This window comes from Pelodiscus sinensis, chromosome 18 (assembly GCF_052426305.1).
Source record: "Pelodiscus sinensis isolate ZL-2025 chromosome 18, ASM5242630v1, whole genome shotgun sequence".
Classification (NCBI taxonomy): domain Eukaryota; kingdom Metazoa; phylum Chordata; order Testudines; family Trionychidae; genus Pelodiscus; species Pelodiscus sinensis.
In genome coordinates this window covers 26,211,234-26,225,844 of record NC_143069.1, presented here as the reverse complement: position 1 = coordinate 26,225,844, position 14,611 = coordinate 26,211,234, and the positions used below count along the sequence as shown (strand labels likewise).

The 14,611-nt window shown below is 55.4% G+C and overlaps 1 long non-coding RNA gene across 1 annotated transcript; it reads right to left on the bottom strand.

The window, feature by feature from the left end:
- Positions 1–12,413: 12,413 nt before the first annotated feature.
- On the bottom strand, positions 12,414–13,388 carry LOC149523317 (uncharacterized). The gene is made up of 3 exons (XR_016347101.1): positions 13,293–13,388; positions 12,892–13,044; positions 12,414–12,529 (listed from the first exon to the last, which is right to left on the bottom strand). It is a non-coding gene; the product is annotated as an uncharacterized LOC149523317 (long non-coding RNA).
- Between the last annotated feature and the right edge of the window lie 1,223 nt (positions 13,389–14,611).

Sequence of the window (14,611 nt, the reverse complement as noted above, 5' to 3'; positions counted from 1 at the left end):
ATTTTCAGGTCCCCTATGCGATTGCATAATCGGCAAATGAGTACGGGTGGCTCTGGCTCTTTGGAGATGGTTGTCATCCATTAATCCCCATCCCCACAAGGTTCCTTCCCCGTCTTACGTTCCCCGGGGCAGTACTCACCCTTGATTTTGTGTAAGAGCAGGTTTTTGCAATGTCCCCATGGTGCATAAAACCCAGCAGTCACTGGCGTGGGCACAGTGTACAGGGCCTTCGCTAAAGCGAGGCAGTAGATATCCTCCTTGGTCTGGAACCCTGCAACGGGGATGAGGTAAAACACGAAGATTAGCCTCACCGGGCGCATCCGCAGTGGATGCTCAACAGTGTCTCCGCTAATATTTTTCGGTTCAAGGTACTAGGTGCAAGGGGAGGGAGCAAACAAATGTCCGAAACCACACAAGTTTATTTTAGGCTATAAATATTGGGGTGCCTGGCCTTACCCCCTTTGCATGGCCGAAGGGACAACAGAGACTTATTGACTGAATTGCTCCTCGTCCTGGAGCACTTGAGTTGGTGCACGCGTAACCGCAAATCCAGGGCACTAGATCTGTGACTACACGGCTATAAACCTGGCCAAGTGCCTCTGTCACCAGACGGTGCCTGTGGTCGGTCTTTGTGCATAACAGCGAGATCTGCAGCAGGAGCAGGCTGCGTTACCTGCACTGACCACTGATAACACCAGAGCTCCAAGAACAGAAGCACTGAGCCACGCTGCTGAGGCAACCACATCACAGCTCTTAACACTAGGAGCCCGTAAGTACTCCTGTAGACCCTGCTTTCGCTGGCATTAAGCCAAACAGCGTCCACAGAGCCCCCTGGCACTCCTGCGCCCTGCTGTGCAATGCAGAGGGAGAGATGGAGAAGAGAAAGGCCCACGTGTTCCTTTGCCCTGGCCCAGGCTAGCCTATGCCACTTCCCATGGTTCTGTGGGCCAGACTTGCAGGGCGGGGAAAAGAGATGCAGAGGTCATGGTGGGTAATCAGCAGAACATGAGCTCCCATTGTGGCGTTGGGGCTTAAAAAGCTATTGTAATTCTGGGATGTATAAACAGGAAACGCTTGAGCAGGAGTAAAGAGGTTGTCTCGCTTCTGTGATGGATGGGAAGCCCACTGTTCTTTTCTGAACATCCCAGTATTCAGTGACTAAAGGGTTAAACCTAGCTAGCTAGAAAGTGTTGGCAGGGAGCCAGGAGCACCAGTGAGAAGAAAGAGTTCAGATCTGCATTAAAAGGGAATCTGTCTGCTGTTTTTCTTTGTGAGTTTAATCCTGGAGCTGTGGAAGGGGATGAGGGGGGGGGATGAATTGAACTGGGCAGGGACATCATGCCTAAAAAAAATAATACCTGGGCCTAGGAAGTGTGGATACTTGAGTAGATAGAGAATGTTTATTTAGATGCGATCAGGTTATTTTTTTGTTTTGTTGTTTGGTTAAACTCCTCTGTGCTAAATCCATATCCCCTCCTCTCCCCACTATAACTTTAAACTGAATCCCAGGGATGCAATTGTCTGTGTTTTAATCTGTTCTTTTCTCAGTTGCGCTATAACTCCTAGCAGCCAAGTCAGCTTTACAAATGAATACCTTTTTGTTTTCTTAATATAATCACCTATTTTAAGGCTATGATCTGATTTTGTATCCTGGAAAGTAATAGGAGGTCTGTGTATACCTGCCTAAGACTAAGAGGACAGCTATCAGAAATTACAGTTTGTTTTCATTTTTCTTTTTTTCTTTCCAAGTGCTAAATAAAAGGGAATAATGACATCTCTGGATCTGCTGGCAATGCTCCTCCTAATGCAACCTAATATGCCATTAGCCTTCTTGGCTACAAGGGCACACTGTTGACTCATCTCCAGCTTCTCATCCACTGTAACCCCCAGGTCCTTTTCTGCAGAACTACTACTTAGCTGGTTGGTCCCAGGCCTGTAACAATGCTTGGGATTCTTCTGTCCCAAGTGCAGGACTCCGCACTTGTCCTTGTTGAACCTCATCAGATTTCTTTTGGCTCTTGTGTAAAAGAGTTTGGGGTACCCTTCTGGAATACGTTCCCAAGTGACTTCTTCCTGCGTTCAAGAAGAAAAAGTTTTTTTCCACTTGGGTAGAGGCAGCAACCCTCCTAAGCTCAGGGAATCTGTGACCTTGGGGAGTTTTGAAGCAGAAGCCCATAGAGACACGGTATTTTAAGGTCTCTTTTGGGCCCACACCTTCTGCACTCCAAGTGCCAGAGTGGGGAACCGACTTAGCCTCTTTATTCGGCACTTGAACTTCTGCTGCTGGAGTTCTGTGCCCAGCTCTGGTGACCAGAATTCCAGATGGATGTTGATAAATTGGAGAGGGGTCATGTCAAGGCTGTTTCCCACTCTGGCACTCCAAGTGCTGAAGGTGGGGGCCCACAAGAGACTTTAAAATACCCTGCCACTGGAGGCTTGTGTTGGTGTTGCTGCCATCATCCAAATGCACAAACCCCTTTGAGAACCAGACAGGCGCATTTCAGAATTCCCTCCTGTGGGGTACCTTCCTTGTCCTTGACACTCCCTCCAGAGAGAGCTTGAAAACCTGTAATTTCTCCTAGAAGTATGGCTTGCTGTCTTAGGCACGTGCATACAGAACCTTCCGCCCTCTAGGATGCAGGAATCAGATCATGGTTTTAAAAATGTGACGTCTATTAACAAAACAAATACACTTGGTGAAACATTACTTAGAATCATAGAACCATAGAGCTGGAAGAGACCTCAGGAGTCATCAAGTCCAGCCCCTGCCCAAGGCAGGACCTATCCCAACTAAATCAACCCATCCAGGGCTTTGTCAAGCCAAGACTTAAAAACCTCTAGGGATGCAGATTCCACCACCTCCCTAGGGAACCCATCTCAGTGTTTTCCTACCCTCCTAGTGAAATAGTTTTTCCTAATATCCAACCTAGACCTTCCCCATTGTAACTTGAGACCATTTCTCCTTGTTCTGCCATCCGTCACTACTGTGAACAGCCTCTCTCCATCCTCTTTGAAACCTCCCTTCAGGAAGTTGAAGGCTGCTATCAAATCCCCCCTCTCTCTTCTCTTCTGCAGACTAAACAAACCCAAATCCCTCAGTCTCTCCTCATAGGTCATGCGCTCCAGCCCCCTAATCATTTTGGTCGCCCTCCGCTGGACCCTCTCCAATGCGTCCACATCCTTTCTATAGTGGGGGCCCCAGAACTGGACACAATACGCCAGATGTGGCCTCACCAGAGCCGAATGAAGGGGAATAATCACTTCTCTGGATCTGCTGGCAATGCTCCTCCTAATGCACCCTAATATGCCATTAGGTTTCTTGGCTACAAGGTCACACTGTTGACTCATATCCAGCTTCTCATCCACTGTAACCCCCAGGTCCTTTTCTGCTTAACTGCTACTTAGCCAGTCGGTCCCCATCCTGTAACTATGCTCGGGATTCTTCCATCCCAAGTGCAGGACTCTGCACTTGTCCTTGTTGAACCTCATCAGATTTCTTTTGGCCCAATCCTCTAATCTGTCTAGGTCACTCTGGACCCTATCCCTGCCCTCCAGCATATCTACTGCCCTCCAGCGTATCTACTTGGTTGCTAGGTGTTACAAAGAAACTGAAAAAAGAAAGATTAAAACACAGAAAATCGCTTCCCTGGGATTCAGTTTGAAGAGTTCTAGGGTAAAGGGGGATAGTTACATGTGCTTAGCAAAAAGAAGTCCAACAAACTAAAAAAATAAAGAAAATAACCTAGTAGCGTCTGACTAAAAATTCCCTGTTCTACTCACATCTCTCTTGTTCCAAGATTTAGTCTTTCCCTAGCCAAGAAAGTCGCTGGATTCTGCTTGCCCAGGTTCCTGGCTTAATTCACATCTTCCAGGCATGATCACACAACAGGCACATCACTGCTTCCAATTCAAAACCCCAAATTCTGTTTCCATTTTCTTTCCTGGCCTCCTGTCAACTCGCTTCCTGCTTCTCTAGCATTCCTGGAGACTTTCTAGGACCTTTTGTCTATGGTTTCAACCTTTCCAGGCAAGACAGTTAGGGTTAAGTCCCAAGACTTTCAGGCAACCGTCTGCTTTTGACACGACCTGCCTGTTTCTCTTCAGCTAACTCTTGCTTACTTTGGTTCAGGCCTCAGGCCTTACACCAGGCCCATGCTTCAGGCCCATCCTTTCTAGTACAGGATGTAGCCTGGTAACAAAGCCCTGACTGTGGTATCAGGAAACCTGGGTTCTATTCCTGCCTCTCCCACAGGTTGGAGAGGTTATTCCCTGTCTGTAAAATAAGACTAATGATACTAACCTTCCCTTTTTAGACCTACACACAGCAACTAGGGATTTTTATTAACTACTCAAATATCGGTGAGCCTGGCTCGCTAGATGAACCATCCGGTTCCTCTTGGAATCATGTTAAATGCTTGATCCCCATGACCAAAGTCTCAGATACCGGGAGAAGTGACACGGGGGAATAAAAGCTGCTGTCTGAGGTAAACTACCTGGCAGGAATCCCCTGGAATGGGAGCCATCGCTACCAGGAGCCCAGGAATAACAAGACTCCAAAAGTCCAGCTGCCAGGCAGTTTGACCATCTCCTTCAGGCCAGTGGCCCAGAATTCCAGGACATCTTTGGGCCTGGGTTTAAAAAGAGGCAGTACCGTGTGCTCAGCCCCTTTTTATCCATCCCCTTTCCCTCCATTGGCACGCAACCCTCAAATGGCCAAAGGTTTCCCTTTCCCTCCCTCCTTGGTTAAACAAGCTGGTTAAACAGCTCGAGGTGATGGAGTGATAAGCACCCACTGACAGAGTCGCTCGGGTTGCAGGGCCAGCGTAAGTCCGCTTTTAAAACTGCCGGCCATAGCTGCAGCTACGGGAGGGGACTCTAGCAAGGGCCTGGAACAAGGAACAGGGCTCCACTCCTGCATGGGATTCGGGCTTCCCCCAGGCAGATGCTCTGTTGCTGCTTTCCTGTCTCTCCCTTCTCCAGGTGGAAGGGGACGGTTAGCCAGTGTTCCCTGCAAGCTGAGCTCTTGGGCGGCCAGCCAGGAGACATTCAAATGCTGCCCAGTTTGCTAGCCGGTAGCATGTGTTTCTAGTGGTGGTGCATGTGGTGTACTGGGTGTAGACATAGATCTTGTTGTTATAGTAACCGCGTTAGGTCACTGGGGGTCAGCCCAGCTGGTTTGGGTTTTTTCTAGCTAGCTCCGTGCTATGCAATAAAATGGACACTTGCAACTACTCAAGCTCTCTGTATTTCCACTGATTTCTTCCCATGCTGTGAAACTCCACGTGACGTAACAGTGCACATCCGTGCATGCCTTGGTGCACATAACAAAATGTATTCCGCACAGGAGTGGGGGAAAAAGTAGAGGCATTATTGCTGCTAGCTCCTTACTGAAACTCAGTGAAAGGCAGGGGAAATGAGAGATCAAGATCCTGAGACTGACAGTCCCCAGGAACAACGGGGAGAGGCTAAAGTCCCAGTTCAGCCTGACTGGCAGAGCAGGGAGCCAGGAGGGAGCCAGGGTCGGCAGAGTGGGACTGAGCTAAGGAGAGAGCAGGGGCCCGCACTGAGCTGGGGAGCAGGGCTGGCCTCGGGGAGGGAGAAGGGGAGGCCGGGGTCAGGATCGGGGGCAGTGCGACTGGCCTCAGGGAGGAAGGGGGTCAGAGGCAGCATGACTGGCCTCGGGGAGGGAGAAGGGGAGGCCGGGGTCAGGATCGGGGGCAGTGCGACTGGCCTCAGGGAGGAAGGGGGGGGTCAGGGGCAGCATGACTGGCCTCGGGGAGGGAGAAGGGGGGGCCAGGGTCAGGATCTGGCCCTTCCCCCCCAGAGCTGCTTCCCATCCCCTCTTCCTTCCAGCCAGTTCCTGACCCCCCCCCCCAGCCAGTCCCTCTTACTCCCTCCCCCCTGCCCAGGATCAAGTGTGTCCGTTTTTTGGGGGGAGGGTCTACCTCGCAACCCTACGAGTCAGACCCAGCGCAGGCACCAAGTGATGGGGACTGCCAGAACTTTGGGAACCTGAGTCTGCGGGGTGGGGGTTTGTGGCCCAAAAGGGGGCTGAGAAACCTAAGACAGACAGAGTAGGGGGAGCACCAGAAGGGTGACACAGTCAGGGCGACCCTAGAACTCTGTTACAGACCAGCTGGCGGCTGCTGGAAGAGGAGGGAAAAATAGGGGGTAAGGGTCAGAGAGGAAAGGGCGTGTGCTGAGGGGAGGGGGGAAGGTCAGGAGATGAAAGGGGAAGGCACCAAGGGACAGGGTGTAGGAGAGAGACAAATGCCCAGGGGCCAAGTGGAGACAATGAGGAAAAGGGCAGGAGGGGAGGTGTCAGTGAGGGGGGGGACAGGATGATGCTAGGAGAGGAGAGGGGAAGGGCTTTGGGGGCTAGAGGGGAGAAGAGGAGGTGCTGGGAGAAGGCTTGAAAGAAGGGGTGGGCACGAGGAAGGCGGAGATGGCGCAAGGCACGTGTAAAGGCACAGGGGCATGAGGGGAACGGGGGCAGAGGGTGGTGAGGGAGTGGGCAAAGTGGGCAGGGGCAGTGAGGGAAGGGGGAGGCACCAAGAGGGTGCAAGGGTAAGGGAAGGTGCAGGTGCCAGGGAGTCCAGGGGGTGAAGCAGAAGGGCAGACACCTGCAGGGGAGGGACCAGCACCAGAGGAGAGAGGCAGGACAGGTGTGTAGAGGGAGGTGTTAGGAAAGGGGATGAGGAGGGGTAGCTCACATGGTCAGAGTGGGGCTACTGAAGAGTGGGCACGGGGGGGAGAGAAAGGCTGCTGGAGGGGGCAGGTCTCGGGAAGGCCGAGGGCCGTGAGAAGGGCAGGAGTCAGGACAGCAGAGGTGGGTGAGGGATTGGGGGGCAGCAGGCACCAGGGGAGCTGATGGAGGAAGGGAAGGAGACAGGGCAGCAGAGGGGACAGGTAAGTGGTTCATAAGATATTTATGAATAACTTGGGTGCCACACTGACACATCCAAACAAGCCACAAACTCAGTACTGGTGCACAACACAAAATGTATTGTGCTCATGGGAGGAAACTCTTAGAGGGAACACTTCCCCCAGCCTCCCCACCCCCCGAGTTAATGTCTCACACATTGGGTTAATGCAATTGCAGGATCGTTGCACGGGGGGGGTTGGTGAGGGCCAAACTAATCCCTATTGGTAAGAGGATGGTGGGAAAAGTCCTTGGGGGGGGGGGAGGTCACATGACACCTTTTATTTCTGGTCATGTGTCCATATTGCCCTGAAAGTGTTACCTCCAGAGGCGTGGCTAATGGGAGTCAGGGGGCGTGGCTAATGGGGGTCAGGGGGCGTGGCTAATGGGGGTCAGGGGGTGTGGCTAATGGGAGTCAGGGGGCGTGGCTAATGGGGGTCAAAGAGTACATTTAAAAACATTCTTTGGGTGCACACCCTAATGAAATGTGCTGCGCACACCTATGGGCAGAGAGCAGATCCAGCCCGGGAGCAGGGCTGCAGCCACAGAGTTATAGACGCCGCCCAGAGAGCAGATCCGCATGCTGGGAGCAGGCCTGCAGCTGTAACCCACACACCTGATGTGGGTCACTATCCTATGGAGTGGCACTGAGACCACTTCCAGCAAGCAATTATTACAAGGGAGCTCTTCAGCCTATGCTGAGAGGCAACTGACTTATAACTCAAGCTATAGCAGCTCCTGCCCTAAGCTCCAAAAGTCCCAGGTTCTAATCCACCTGGTGGCAGTTGCACAGCCATGGAAGCAGAGGGGCCAGGGAACCCTCTGTACAGGACTCCCCCCCCCCCCCACACACACACACCCTTGCTTCCTGGAATCAGCCACCTAGGTGAATAAAGCTGGAAACCCCCATGCCTATAGCTGTGCGCCTTTGCTAAATGGCTACAGCCATTCTAAAGTGCCCAGATCTCACAACTAAAAAGAAGACGTCCCAATGAGCTGCTAAGCTGTGCTGCCTGCCTCGGACAAGTAGCTCCAAGAAGAGCAAGTGCTGTAACTCTGGAGCCTAATGATGGTGGTGTCCTCCAGCCATTTTCAGCTTAGTACAGCTGCCTCCCTGTGAACCAGGTGCCAGCTGGCCATGGGGTCCCATAGACCTGGCTTGTGCAGCCTAACCTGATAACCAAGCAGTCCATCCATTACTAGCCAGCCGATTACCTTGGGCATGGGAGACCATCGCACTTGTAATGCCTGGGGCCTTCACGCACTGACAGGGCTTGACTTGATCGGCCAGCTAGGGAGAAAGAAATAAACAGAAGGCAGAGGAGTCACCAAGAGATCAGAAGACCAGCACGATGCCTTATAGGCCGTTCAGCTGTGAACAGTCACCAAGACAGGGCAGGTGATGCTAACCTGAGTTAGTCCATTAGCTGCGGCTAGGCTGGGCCACGAGAGGAGAGACAGGCAGTAAATCTGCAGCTGTCAGACCATAAGGAGGACACGGAGGTTTCGAAACCAGCTCAGAGAACAGGGCTGGGTAACATGCAACCCACCAAACACTGTGATCTGGCCGCTTTCTGTTTAGATCCTGCTGCCCATGCCGCCGAATTCTAAGTGGGGACTCAGGCAGCAGGATCCGATTTTAAATGATTCACGGCTCATGGTTACGGCAGGGACGGGAGTCACGAGCCCTTTAAAAAGCTGTAGCCACGCTGGACAGCTGCCAGTAGTGGCAAAGCTGTGAGCTCTTTTCTGTGCTTTTAATTGAAAGCCTCAGCCACGGAGAACTCTGAGGGTGGGCTAGTCCACAACACCGCCCCTTCTGCCTCAGGCTCCGCCCCTTCTGTGGGTGGAGCCGGCCTATGACCCCATACCAAAATCCATTAAGTGGCCCCCTTCTGAAAATTATCACCCACCCCTGTCACAGAATCATAGAAAAGTCTGAGTGGAAGGGACCATGATAGGTCCAGTGTTTCGCAAACTTTTTTTATAATGTACCCCCTTTAACAAAAATTTGTAAGTACCCCCAGTACCTACAGTTTTCAAACACACACAATTTTTTTCTACCGTTGCAACACATTTGTTTAAACAACTGAATTGTAGCCGGGCGGGCGATGGCATTTTTGGGTGTAAAAGGTACAAAAAGAATAAAGCGCTGTCAAACTGAAAACTAAAATTCAGTTTTCTCCAAATTTCAGTTGTGTTGACGTGTCCCCCAGACATCTCTTGAGTACCTTTAAGGGGACTCGTACCACTGGTCGAGAAGCACTGATCTAGTCCACCCCTGCACCGAGACAGGACCAAGCATGTTTGTCTCACCTCTTGGCTCCTAGGACACGGCTTGAACTAACGCACTTGGAAAGACATTATCGTATATACGCCCAAAGTGCTTCGTCTCAGTGTATTACCATAAAATCTAACTGACCAAACTCCGACCTTTCATTTCCCTGTCACTTGGCCAGCCACAGCCTCACAAGCCTTCGGCATCGATCTCAAAGCCTTCGTCACGCTTTTACACACCTGTGCTGACACGCTTGTGAGCCAGGCACACTTGTGCGACACGTCCCAAAGCACTTGCTCCAGGGCATTACATCGCACTTGCCTGCCTTTGATGGACAGGGAAAGGGAGACCTGAAAGGCCTCTCCAAGGTCACCAGTGCGAGAGTGAGCGCAGAATTGAGGAGCAAGGGTCTAACACACAACTCTGTGCCTTAGTCACTAGGTGGCATTAGATTAGAACCCGGGAGTTCTTACGCCCAACCCCCTGCCCCCTCCACTAGGCCATGTGTCACGTTGCTGAATTGGAGGGAAGCAGCCAAATCGCTGCTGCACCCCTAGGTGGGGGTGTTGGCCCCAGAAATTGGTGTGGGGGGAGCCATGTGGGGTGTTGAATGGGAGATTGTTGTTTGTTGATCTTATGTACGCTATTTATGTGAGTGTTTAATGTCTGTGTGTGTAGGTAGGAATCTGTAATCTGTGTGGAAGCTGAATATTTCTCTGAATATGGTTAAGCATGGCTATGGACAGGCTGAGTAGCAAAGCCCTGTGGAACAATGACTCTCAATAGGCTATGGACACACGCAAAGAATGGGATGTGTCACCTGAGGGCAGCCAGCAGGAAACAGAGATTGGCCTCTGACCAGGTGACTTGCTGCATACAAGAAGAGGCCAGGAAGGAGTATAAAGAGGGCATGTGGTCGATGCCATTTGGTTCTCAGCTCAGCACTTCATCCCAGAGGCAGCACTGCAGGGATTGAAGAGCCCGGAAGACCTGTGAACCCATCCTGATCGTAGGATGTGCAATACGGACTTTTAACCAGCAGCTGCAACATCTCTGCTAGAGCCTGCATCGAGAACTGGGAGATTCGGTGCATGTAACGTACTGTACTTTAATAACCTTACTCTCAAGCTTTTCTTTCTTGTAATAATAAACCTTTAGATATAGATTCTAAAGGATTGGCCCAGCGTGATTTGTGGGTAAGGTCCAGAGGGTAAATTGACCAGGGATCTGTGGCTGGTTTCTTGGAACCGGACAGAACTTGTTCGGGGTAGGTGGGATTGGGTGCTAGGACCCCCCACCTGTGTATGAGGCCCGGGGCCATCTGGGGCACGGATATTGCTGGGGTGTCAGAGGGGTTTTGCTCGGGAGGCTTCAGGCAGGTTGCTGAAGCGCTCTGTGGGACTGGTTTGTGGCCTGTTTGGAGAGGTCGTCAGTCAGGGGGACTGTAAAGAGCCCCGGATTTGAGCAATTCGCCCTGAGCGGACGCCCTAAGCTGTGCCCAGACACGGCCCGGTCCGTCACACCATGCTGCTGGCCTCCTGCCTCTCCCCCAGGGCTTGGAGACAGACGGGAGGCTGGAGCCAGCCTGCGCAGAAGGGGCTGTAACGCTTACAGCACGTTCATGACACTGCCCCTGCGCAGCCCCTCTCAGATCCACACTTGGAACCCACAAGAAACACCCCAAGAGCGGAGATGAAACCGCCACTCACCTGCCACCCAGCTTCCAGGAAGGGCAAAGCAAAAGCGGCGCTCGCGGATTCCAGCCCAGCCTGGCACCTGCTTCCTGAACTTTGGCCCCTTTCCTCCAAGATAGCAGGAGGCTGCTCTGGGCCTTTTGTGCCCACGACGGGGCAGAAAAGCAAACTCAGCTGTTGGTTCCATCTTGCGGGCAGAGCCCCGGCAGACAGTGGCAGGCGGGGGTATCGACTGACCCTCCAACCCAGGATATTCCCCCCACACCTGGATTCGCTTCCTAGTCATCCCCATCTCCCTGCACGATCCTTGTTTCTCATCCCGCCGGTCCGAGAAATTGTCAGAGCAGGTTGATCCCGACCTTGCCAAGGGCTTAGGTTACATCACAAGGCTTTGCCGCCACAGCTGGCTTGGCTTGGGTGTGTGGCAAAAGCCCCCCCCCCCCCCCCCCCCCCCCCCCCCCCCCCGCTGGCACAGCTATTCTGGCAAAGCCGCCAGGGCAAATGGCAACTCTGCCGAAAAGCATCTGCTGGCTTTAAGCTCCCTGCGAGCTGTTCTCATCGCTCAGCCATCACCACCACTGCCCTGCCTCTGTCCTGCTCCTCATCCCCGCCCCCACTCCTATCCTCCTATCCCCTGCTCTCCTCCATCTCCTCCCCCTTCCCTTCTCCTGCCCCTCCCCATTTCCACCTGCCCTGCCCATCCCCGTCCTCTCCCTCCCCCCGTCTGTCCCCCTCTTATGTGAGGGCTTTGCTGGAAACGCCCCCCCCCCCCCAAGCCAGGGAGATCTCCCCTCCGGGAACAATTCAGCCTCCCCCATCTCGCTCCCTCCACTCCACAGTATTTCCTCCATTCCCCACAGTTGAAAATTGAGCTCCCCCATCCCCTCAGGTGACAGTCGGGCTCCCCCATACGCAGCTGCCTAGGTAGGCACCTCCGCAGCCAGAGCCTGCCCCTGGCGCCCACGTCCCCTCCCCGACTGCCTGTCCCAGGCGACCACCTGAACCTGCGTCCCCCATTCCCTCAGATCACAGCTCCCTCCCTGACCCTGCACCCCCCGACACCCCTCCCCCAGGCCAGACTCCTCTCTGGCACCCGCACCCCCTCCCCCAAACCCTCTGCTCCCCCTTCACCCAGGTCACAGCTCCCTCCCTGACCCTGCACCCCCCCGACACCCCTCCCCCAGGCCAGACTCCTCTCTGGCACCCGCACCCCCTCCCCCAAACCTTCTGCTCCCCCTTCACCCAGGTCACAGCTCCCTCCCTGACCCTGCACCCCTCTAGAGCCCCTCCCCCAGGCCAGAGTCCTCTCCTGCGCCCATACCCCCTCCTGGACCCTGCACTCCTATCCACCGCCCCAGATCATACCCCCCCCCTGCACCCAGGCTCCACCCCTAAGCTCCCTTCTGCACCCAACCACCCCGTCCCAGACCCCAAAGCCCTCGGTAGAAATGTGGCCCTTGATCAGTTGCCAAAATGGCCCCCCCATTACAAATTATTGACCAAGCCTGATCCAAATGTTTTTTGAAACATTGTTTAATGAGAATGTAAATACAATTCAATACAATTGGGAGGGTTGGGGGGAGGGGGACGCAGCTGCTGGCTCCTCAGCTCTTGCTGCTCTCACTGGGTGTCTTCCTGCTGCAAGGGAAGCAGAAACCGTCACATTCATCCCTGGGGACTCAGGGGAACTGGCCCCCCCAGCATTTCCACCCTCCTCCCCCTGCTCTCTGGTCACCCCCCGTCAGGCCCGCAGGGTGAGCTCCTGACCCCCCCCCCTCCCCAGAGCTCCTGACACCTCGGCCCCCTCCCGCCTCCTAGGACAGTTTCTGTGTTCAGAGCCTCCCCCACCCCCAGGGACGCTCGCAGGGGCAGGAGGGATTCTGCCAGCAGGGACGTGGGGTGGGGGCAGCCTGAGGAAAGGGGCGGGGGACTCCCTGAGGGGATGGGAAGGAGACCCTGGCCCTGCCCCACTCTCCTGATCTGCTCCGGCTGCTCACCATGTATTCCAGGAGCTGATGGGCCTGCCCATGCAGGGCGTGGGCCAGGACCAGCCCGGCCTGGCTGGGGCGCCGCAGGGGGGAGCGGGCAGCGAGCAGAGCCTTGTCCAAAAAGCAATTCTCCTGCTCTGCTGTGAAGAGCTGCCCAAAGACCTGGAATCAAGAGCACAGGAGGTTTCAGCTGACGGCCCAGAGCCCGGCCCCAACTCCTGGGGCTAAAACAGCTTCCTCCTCCCCCAAACTCCCTTCCAGACCCTGCACCCAGACGCTCTCCTCACCCGGCACCCCAACCCCTGCCCCAGGTCACAGCTTCCTCCTGCCCCCAAGACCCTCCTACCCCCACGAGGGCCCCAGCCAGCCCCACCCCCGAGCCCTGCCCTGCCCTGGCAGCGCGTCCTTACCTCTCCCACCCGCACGCTGTTGCTGTGAGCCAGGACCCATCTTTCTTTGTAGTAGTGTCTGCACCACAGGTCCTCTGCCTGGTGGATGTTGAGGCCTGCAAGAGACACAACAGGGTCATTCTGCTGGCAGGTCTGAGCCCTTCCCCTCCCACGGGTCCCTGCAGGCATCCCTGGGCAAATGGAGGGGCACAGGGGGCAGAAGGGGAACACAGAGGGACGCATCCCCCCTTGGGCCAGTCTGGGGGAAAAGGGCTGGGTCCCCTCCCCCCGCCGCCGGCACCCTCAGGGTGTCCCTGGGGCCCAGGTCCCGGCTGGGTTCCTTACCCCTGTGGTGCAGGAGGAGTTGATACAGGCTGTGCACCCCCTCCCGGGCCAGCCGGCTGACGTCTTCGGATGGGTCCGAAATAAAAAGGCCCAGCTGGGCCACGTGGTGACCCATCCTCGGCCAGTCGGCGGAGTTCTGAGGGGAGAGAAGAGGGGGGGTCCCTCAGCATCCTGGGGCTGCACGTCCCATGCAAACGGCCGCCGAGGCGGGTCTGAGCTCGGGGGACGGACAGAGACACCTCCCGGGGCGGGGACGGGGCCGGCCTTGCGAGGAGACAACCCTGAGCAATGGCCCCGACTGAAGGGTCACTCCGGGGGTGGAACAAGGGGATCCACTGACGGCCACTCCCCAGTCTGGGGCCCAGTCCCTCAAGAGCCCCCCTGAAGGGCCCAGGGTCGCCCCTCCCCGGGGAAAGGAGAACGCGGCCCATTCCCGGCCCATTCCCGGCCCTGCCTCTGCCTCCCGGGGACGCTCCCAGCCCCGCGCCCTGCAGCCCCAGACCCCCCGGCTCCGAGGTCACTTACGTCAAACCCCGGGAGGGTGGTGGCGACTCCCAGCAGGGCCGTGGTGCTGCCAAGGGCCCTGGCTCGCTCCTGGGGCAGGCGGGACTCCAGCCACGGGCTCAGGTGCTGGGGGGGAAAGAGGCAGGTCAGGACCCGTAGGGAGGTGCCGGTTCTGGGCAGAGCCTGGGGCTCCTCTCGGACTGTGCCCCCCCCAGCCACTGACACTGCTCCTCTCTCGGCCCCCCCCCGAGGAAGCAGGGACAATGGCCCCATCCCCCCCACGGGGCTCACCTCCATTATGAGCTGCAGCCGGGCGGTGTCTGGGGACTCGGCGAGGAGGCTCGCCAGTAGGGCCTGGAGGTCGTAGGAAAGGGCCCGGATGAACTGCTGCAAGACAAGGGGGAGCCCTGGGTCAGAGGGGGGCTGGGGAATCCAGGCCACCCGCTGGCTCCGGGGTGCAGCCTAGAGCAGGGTCTGAGCCGCCTCGCAGA